Source organism: Condylura cristata, unplaced genomic scaffold (genome assembly GCF_000260355.1).
Source record: "Condylura cristata isolate star-nosed mole 26May11 unplaced genomic scaffold, ConCri1.0 scaffold00028, whole genome shotgun sequence".
NCBI classification, from domain to species: Eukaryota; Metazoa; Chordata; class Mammalia; order Eulipotyphla; family Talpidae; genus Condylura; species Condylura cristata.
The window spans coordinates 26,426,159-26,435,060 of record NW_004567129.1 but is presented as its reverse complement, the minus strand read 5'-3'; the positions used below and the strand labels follow the sequence as shown (position 1 = coordinate 26,435,060).

General features: G+C 53.9%; 1 protein-coding gene and 1 pseudogene across 1 annotated transcript in view; one reads left to right on the top strand and one right to left on the bottom strand.

The window, feature by feature from the left end:
• Positions 1-8,902, top strand: part of LOC101629558 — a 16,384-nt pseudogene that overhangs the window by 5,627 nt on the left and 1,855 nt on the right.
• PSENEN (presenilin enhancer gamma secretase subunit) overlaps positions 1-8,902 on the bottom strand; it is a 15,823-nt gene extending 6,921 nt beyond the window's left edge. Inside the window, exon 1 of the mRNA XM_012730567.1 lies at positions 8,818-8,902. The gene's annotated coding sequence lies outside the window, so the exon portion shown is untranslated. The remainder of the gene's footprint in view (positions 1-8,817) is intronic.

Genomic DNA, 8,902 nt, shown 5'->3' with positions numbered 1-8,902 from the left:
GCTGCAGCCTTTTCCCATGATTTGGCTTCCCCTCCCTGGCTGAATTGTCTCAGTTTATCTCCAGGGTTGTAGCAGGGCTGGGACAAAAGGCTGCTGAGCAGCCACAGCTGCCACCTCAGGCAGTTTCCCTCTGCAGCGCTTTCTGGTGTCCGGGCGCCTAGATTTTTAAAGGAGCCGAGGGAGTTGGAAGCTGCTGGCGTTCCCCATCAGGTCCTGTCTGTGCGGCTTCCCTTATGGGGACTCCCCAATCGCCGGTTCTCCCTCGGTTATTTTCCTTCTAGTGAATCCAGGGCATTCTCATTTGGGTTGAAACTCGTAGCATGAAAGTCTATAGTCCGTTTTTGTATAATCCCATGCGAGTTTGGATGTAGTCGCCTCGGTGTCTTTATTCTGCCACCATCTTGCCGGTTCCTGAGCTGGTCGAGCTGATCAGCAGCTTTGCGCGGCACCCAGGTGCTCTGGATCAGGTCTGCAGTTTCAGCGGTTTTTCCCTCATCCAGGTATTGAGGATCAGATTTGCGTCTTTCCGCAGCCTGGGCTCCACTCACTGAGCTGAGCCTTCCTTCTTTACCTCCAGGGTTTAGCGTGGGGCAAATCGGCTCCTGCAGCCCGCGGAACTTCCAGGCGCCTGGGTTTCTGATTCCCCCTCAGTTATCTACCTTCTAGTGAGTCCAGGGTGTCTAATTACTGATCTTTTTAACTACTGCCAGCGCCTCAAAAAGTGGAAGGAAGTCCCCTACGTGGAAGCTTTTCGCCTTCTTTCTCATAATCCCTCCCTTTGTTTTCCCCAACATCCAAACCCTCTCCTGGTTTAGGCTCCCTTACCGTCTGAACCGTCTAGTAATTCCTTTGACCCAGCCGATGAACCTCCTCCCGAGCCCCTCCTGTGGCACCTTTGCCTACCTCTCCTTCTCCGCCACCCACGGCTCCATTACCCACTCTCCAACTTACTTGTCCTGAGCCCAAAACCAATTTCGCTGTTCATTCCCCTTTCTTTATCCCCCTCTTCCATCAGACTCTATTTCTAGTCCTCCTACCATCTAGCTCTCCTATAGTCGCGGCAGGAGGCAACTTACTCCCTTCATCACACACCTGGGCTTACATGTCTATTCTCTACCCCTTCGTTTTCTTTTTCACATTCTTTTTTGGTAATGCTTCAGTGCCCAGTTCCCCTTTTAGGCCGAGACATCCTATCCAAACTTAAAACTTCTATTACCATCTCCCCGGCCACCCATACCTCAGACCCTCAGATTCCCTTCCTCCTGGCCCTTCTTCCTGCCGACTCAATTCCCTTCATTCCCACTCTCTCCTATCCCGTTAACCCAGTGGTATGGGACACCTCTTCCCGGGTCAAGTCCTCTTGTACCCCAGTACACATCAAGCTTCGTGATCCTCATAAATACATCAGTCAGTCTCAATATCCATTATCTACTCAGGCCCTCTTAGGCTTTCTCCCTAAAATCCAGGATCTCCTCGCTAAGGGACATCTGATCCCCACCCACTCTCCTTTCAACACTCCCATACTAGCAGTAAAAAAACCCCTCTGGTGCCTATGGCCTAGTTCAGGACCTGCATCTCATCAATATTGCCATGGTGCCTATCCATCCTTTGGTTCCTAACTCCTACACCCTCCTTTCCTCTGTTCCCTCTGATACCACCCATTTCACGGTCTTGGATCTTAAGGATGTCTTCTTCTCTATTCCCTTAGACACCTCCTCTCAGGACATTTTCGCCTTTACATTGACCAACCCTCAGACCCGCCATTCTCAACAACTCTCGTGGACTGTTCTTCCCCAAGGCTTTCGGGACAGCCCTCACCTTTTCGGACAGGCCCCAGCACAGGATCTCCTGTCTTTTCGTCCTGATCACCCTTTTCTACACTCCTCCAATATGTGGATGACCTCCTTCTGTGTAGCCCATCTTTTGATCACTCCCAGCGAGATACAGCAGCTCTCTTAAACCTCCTGGCAACTAAGGTTTATCGGGTCTCCCCTAGCAAAGCACAGATCTCAGTCGCTTCAGTCACTTACCTGGGTTTCCAACTAACCCCAAAACACAAGGCGAATACGGTGGACTGAAAACAAGCCCTCTGAGACCTCCCAATTCCGGCTTCAAAGGCCGACATCCTGTCCTTTCTCGGATTAGTAGGGTACTTTCGTGCCTGGATTCCCTGCTACTCCCTGTTGGCCAAACCCTTGTACGACCTAACAAAGGGACCTGTTGAGGAACCCCTGACCTCCTCGCCTGCCCATGCTTTTCGCCGGCTACAATGGGCTCTGCTCGAAGCACCTGCTCTCCAACTCCCGGACCTTAGTCGTCCATTCTCACTTTATGTCCATGAGGCCTCTGGACAGGCTTTGGGAGTTGTGGGTCAGACTTACGGGCCTACATTCGCGCCGGTTGCTTACCTCTCTAAACAGCTTGATCCGACCATTAGGGGATGGGCCCCCTGCCTTCGGGTACTTGCTGCCGCACAGTTGCTCCATAAAGAGGCACACAAACTCACCTTTGGAGCCCCGATGACTGTCCTCTCCCCACACTGACTTAGAGATCTGGTCGCCTATAAAGGCTTCCATACTCTATCCCCCTCCAGAGTCCTTGACCTCCTGACGTCCTTCCTCTTACACCCAGAGGTCACTTTCTCTACCTGTCCTCCTCTCAATCCAGCCACCCTACTCCCGTCCATCTCCGCGGATTGAGATTCTCCGTCCCATACATGTCTAGAGACCCTGGATGCTCTACTACCCTGCCCCTCTAACATCTCTGAGGGCCCTCTTCCAGACCCCCATCTTGTGTGGTTTACTGATGGCTCCTCATTCCGACGATTCTGACGAGACAATATTCCTGCAGCCGGATATGCTGTGGTCTCTCACACAGAGGTTACTGAGGCACGCCCTCTGCCTGCCAGCAACAACCAATCAGCAGGCTGAACTTGTCGCTGTTACACGGGCCTGCATATTGGCTCAAGGGCAGCACCTATCTCTGTATACAGATTCCAAATATGTCTTTCATATCTTGCTCTCACATGCTGCCATATGGAAGGAGCGCAGTCTATTAACCACACGGGGATGCTCAGTCGCCAATGCTTCTTTCATCACCGACCTCCTGGAGGCGGCCAAGTTGCCTTCCTCACTCGGCATATCCCACTGCCGGGCCCACCAGCCCGACGACTCGCCTATCTCTCAGGGCAATAAGCTAGCTGACTTTTCAGCTTGACAAGCAGCGCTACCTGCCTTGTCTAAGCCCGCCTCTTTATCCCAGACAAACCCCTCAAAAATTTTAGTCCAACAGCCACTGCCTACTGACTCATCACCAGTTGACACAGCTGGTGACCGTTCACAATTTCTTACCCTTCTTCATGACCTTTTTCATACTTCTGCACAACCCCTAACTCATTTCCTCTCTGCATTCTTTTCCCCGACCCCAGAGGACAAAAGGTTCCTGTCTACACTCTCACAATCTTGTCTTATTTGTCAACGCACTAACTCCAATACTCCGCTCAAACCCAAACCCTTTCCCGCTCACCAGGCTCGAGGTCACCTACCAGCTGCTGACTGGCAGGTCGACTTCACTAACATGCAGCCTGTGCGCAAGGTCCGGTACCTCCTGGTACTTACTAATCGATACGTTCACAGGCTGGATTGAGGCGTTTCCTATCACCAACAAATGGACCTCCATGGTCGCCCAGATTCTCCACACCCAAATCATTCCCCGTTTCGGATTACCCACTTCATTGCAGTCCGATAATGGTCCCAAATTCACTTCCCAGATTATCCGCTCCCTTTCTGCCTCTCTACCCATGCCCTGGCATTTCCACTTCCCGTACCGCCCTCAGGCTTCGGGAAAGGTTGAAAGGGCCAATAGGAGTATTAAAGCTTCCCCTTGAGCTGTACCTCGACTGGGTTCGCCTGCTGCCTCTTGCCTTACTCCGCCTGAGGGCCATGCCAAAAAAGCCTACCTCTCTCTCTCCTTTTGAGCTCACGTACGGTCACCCTCTGATCCCACCTGGTGTCCAAACTCCATCCTGCCTCCCCTCAGATGCTGTTGTCCCACTCCTCTCCCATGTTCGCAACGAACTATGGAAATATCAGGATTGGCTCCTGCCTGATGCCACAGGTTCTCCTAACCCGACCTTGCTATATCCGGGACAACTTGTCTTTTACAGGGCGCCATCTGCAGAAAAGGACAAGTCGCCTCTTACCCCAGTTTGGTAAGGTACGTTTCCAGTCATTCTTTGCACCCCTACAGCCGCTAAGCTGTCTGTTCCCACCAGACTTCCCTTGGATTCATATCGCCAGGCTAAAACTGGCTCCTGCCACTTCCACTTCTTCAGTTCCCGACTTTCAGTCTCTCCCTGATTCCTCACATCCTCTCAAGCTCAAAATCGTAAAATGCCCTCCTCGTACTCCGGTTTCTACACCCTACACAGGCTAAAATACCCCCTCTTTCCCATCACCCTCATCACGCTCCCCGTCTGGGTCTTCACAGACTAACCTGGCAAGTAGTCAACACTGTAACCGCCCAAGTAACTTGGAGCATCAGCACTACAGCCACCCCGGGTACCTGGTTCCCCACCCTGACCCCAGACCTCTGCTCCCTAGCAGCTGGACTTGACACTTGGGACATCCTTGAATACGAGCCGGGTAACATCCCTTGGAGAAAATCGGATCTCATGAATTACCCCCGATCATACCTGGGGGCCTTTATTGGCTGCCGAGGCAACCAACGTCGCTGCCAACTCAGCCGGCAACCAATCTATATATGTGCAAGGGACGGGAGGCCCAGGTCTGAAATCGCGCGGTGTGGTGGTCCCGAGTCTTATTACTGTCAGGCCTGGGGTTGCGAGACCTCCGGCGATGGGTATTGGAACCCCAGTTCCTCATGGGACTGGATCACTGTTCGTAGGAACTCTACCCCAGTAGACAATGAGAAATGTTTTATCCATAACATACTCTCTACCCCTTGTGGTTCGTCCCAGTACTGTAATCCGCTTGTTATCTCCTTTACAACCTCGGGGAAAAAACTTGATAACCTCCAGCAGTGGATCAAGGGCCGCACCTGGGGTCTTAGGCTTTATAAGGAATACTATGATGCTGGTCTCCTTTTTACCGTCCGTCTCAAAGTAGATTAGCCAGTTCACTCAGTAGGCCTAATTCTGTCCTTCATATACTCCCGCCCCCTAGGTCCCCAACTCGCCCCCACAGTCACCCTACTGTTTAGTCCATCGGGGTCTGCCCTCACCAGTTCTTCAATCAACATCCACGCCAGCATACCCACACCTATTACCCCATCACCTGATCCCTTACTGCACGTGGTTGAAGCCACTTTCCTTACCCTTAACGCCACCAGCCCTAATCTCACCTCCTCTTGCTGGCTGTGTTACAGCCCTAAGCCCCCATTCCACGAGGCAGTCGGTGTCAATGCCTCCGTCTCCTATACCACATCCACGCCTTCTACAGGGTGGACCACCCAACTGGTGGCCCTTACTCTGACGAGGGTCACCGGTCAGGGTACTTGTGTCGGCTTATATAAGGACTCTCCTTACTTTTGCTCTTTTGTCACTGCCCCAACGACGTCTCAATGGCTTACGTCCAATAATAATTCTTGGTGGGCCTGTTCATTAACCGGCCTCACACCACACTTATCGGGACTCCATGTCCAAACTTCAGGAAAATCTTGAACGCCGAAAGAGGGAACAGGAAGCAGGGACAAACTGGTCTGTGTCTCTATTCAACAGTTCTCCTTTTAACCACTCTGATATCCGCGCTGGTTGGCCCACTCCTGATTCTTTTGCTTATAATTACTATTGGCCCCTGCATCATTAACCGTATCATTGCTTTTACCCGCCAATTCATACAGCAAGCCGCCAGGTTTCACCAGCTCTTTTTCAGATATCATCATCAGACCCAACATGTCGACAGTCCCACATATGGTGGACTTCGTCACCCTCCTTAATGGCATTCTGGAAGACGAGTGCTGCTGCCGGACCCCCTGCCGGTGACCCCTCAGCAGTGGGATGACACAATCTCCGACCTCTGGTTACAAGGCGCCTTCCTAGACATTTCTCCTCCCCAGCTAGGACTTTGCGCCCGATTTTTTTGCTTCTTGCTACCGACACCTAGCCCATCTCTGCCCCAGGTCCTAGCCATTACTCGTTGCCTCATTCGCTCCCTCTCCCGGACACGGTGCCCGTGTTCAGCTCGAAGCAGCCAGAAAGAACGACACCCACGATCCTATAAACAAGAGGGGGAATGAAGGAAAACAGTTTGGCTGACTCTGCAGTCTTGGGCCCCGGCCGATGCAACATGTATTCCAGGTGTCACCAAACTACCATATTAGGCAAGGACAAGGGCCCGCCTCATGATTGGGTGCTTCCCGCTTCCTTATTTCTCCCCTTCCCCCATGGCATTGACTCTTCCTTCACACTTCCCGCCTGACTCTCCCTGCCTGACCATGGCCCGACCAGTGGGCACTCGACACACCACCCCTGATGTACATACAAGCTCAGCTCTGAAATAAAATTTGGCTTCCTGGTGAACAGACTCACGGCGTCCGTCCCTCCTTTCCGCCTTTTCCTTTCAGTGAGTGAGGGGCCTGGTCTGGGAGCAGGGTGGACAGCCCTCGCGAAGCAAGCCACTCCCTCATCCCACCCTACTTTCTCTTCTAGGTCGTGTGAGGGCTGTGGAGGTGCAGGAGCACCTCACTTCTTCGAGGTGAGGGTTGACAAGGGTGGGTTGAGTTTCCTGTGGGCCTGGAATGTGGCTGAGGTCCCCTTGGTCTTCTGCAGGAGGTGTTCAGGGAACTGCAGAAGTATGGGGAGATTGAAGAGATGAATGTGTGCAAGAACCTGGGGGACCACCTTGTGGGCAATGTCTATGTCAAGGTGCCCGCTGCCCTCCCGTTAGATCCCAGGATTTCAGTCTCTCACGGACACCTCTGAAACCTCACAGCTTGAGATCCGTGCTAAATCCAGTCCAGACCCAGAACAGCTAGTCTGAAGATTTCTGAGTTAGAGTACTGATCCTGAGACACTTTCTACCCAGTTCCGACGCGAGGAAGATGCAAAGCGGGCGGTGGCTGAACTCAACAACAGCTGATTCAGTGGGCAGGCTGTGCAGGCTGAGCCGTCCCTGTCACTGACTTTCGGGAGTCATGTTGTCAGCAGTACGAGATGGGGTATGGTAGTTCAGGTGGGACGGGCACCCGAGGCCCCGAATATTGTGTGTTGGGGGCTGTCAGTGACAGTGACTTTCTTCATCGGCCCCTCCTCTACCCAGGGAATGTACCTGAGGTGGCTTCTGCAACTTCATGCACCTGCGGCCCATCTCTCAAACCTCAGGCGGCAGCTCTATGGACGGGGACCTCAGCGCAGGTACCCTGAGATGAGCCTGACCCTATATGAGTCCCAGCAACCGTGTCCCAAGTGTTTTGTATCCAGTCAGTCCCAATCCCGAACCAGCTTAAACTCCAGAATCCCAAACCTCAAGTCAGCCCCTAAGCACCTATTCTGAGACCACCTCCAGGAACACTGGGTACTTCATCTCCTGCCCTGCCTCCTTCCAGAGCAGAGGCAGACCTGAGGGATCAGCCACCCATTCCCTAGTGCACTAACTCTCCTCTCCACTCCTGCCTCCAGGTCACCCCCGAGGCCCCACACTGGTCACTGTCCACGAGAAAGAAACTGACGTCATTCACCAGACCACAGGCACGGCACTGGTGAGGCCTTGGTCCTCTTGTCCTCCACTTGTGATGGGCACAGTTCCTGGCCAGTACCCTTCCTCAAAACTCTGTAAACTCCCCAGGATCCTGGGCCCCACCATGTTCAGCACCGCTTCCACCCCTAATAAAGTTCTGTGTTGTGGGTTGATAGCTTTGAGCCTAGCTGTGGGCTGGAGTTTCCTTTCACGCCCCACATCTCCTGATTAAAAGGGTAAGAGGGGCTGGGCTCTGAGCACAATCTCAGTTGAGAACTTCAAACAGTATGTAGAAAAGAAGTGGGTCCGTGACCCAGAAACCCTCAAGTGGGGCTGGTAACACCAGTGTGCTGGAACTTCAGCACCTCCATCTGAGGCTTCTCGAAGGCGAGACCCCGTTTGTGCAGGTTACCGATTCCCACCCCACGGGAGACTGGAGTTAGGAGCTAAGGTAAGGACCCTGGGAGTCAGGAGCAGTATCCAGTGAGTGAGGGCCGGCTCCTCCATAACTGCTGGCAGCTGGTAATAGCTAATACGGAAACTTAACCCTCTGCCAGGCGTTGTTAAAAGCACATGAATTCCAGTAACGTTCTTGCCATAGTCCTGTGAGATGGGTGCTACTACACCATTTTTCAAATGGGAAAAAGAGGGTAGGAAGATGGCAGAGATCGGTAAGAGTCGCGCAGTGTGGCTCGAATCTTCACTCTCCATCTTGAGGCCCTGTGGCCTCTGACCCTGGATGTGGGGGCCGGAGATTCCGGGGAGGCGGCGGCGCGGGGATCCTGCACACCCACTCCCACTTCTTTCTGTCCTGGTTTCCCGGATCTGCGCCATGCCCACCCTTCCTCCCCTGCTGCTCCCCGGCTGCAGGCCCTCGGGCCCTTCCCGGTGGGGCCCCAGTGCCTCCTGACTGCTGGGCTGCTCCTGACCGCGCGGCGGTGCGGGAGGCCTCCCAGCGCTGCGGCCGCCTGGAGTACTGGGACCCTGACAACCGGTGCTGCGGCGGCTGCCTGCGGCGCGTCGGGGCGCCCCCTGCCCGGGTGAGGAGCCGGGGTTTGCCGGGCGGACCTAAAGGGTGATTGGGGTAAGGGGCCCGCCCAGCAGGTCTTGAGGTAGGTGATACCTGAACGCGAGGCTGAGCTCGTGGAGAACAGCACTGTGGGGGTCACGAGATCGTGAGGGGCGGGGCGGGCGGCCTCCAGGAAGCG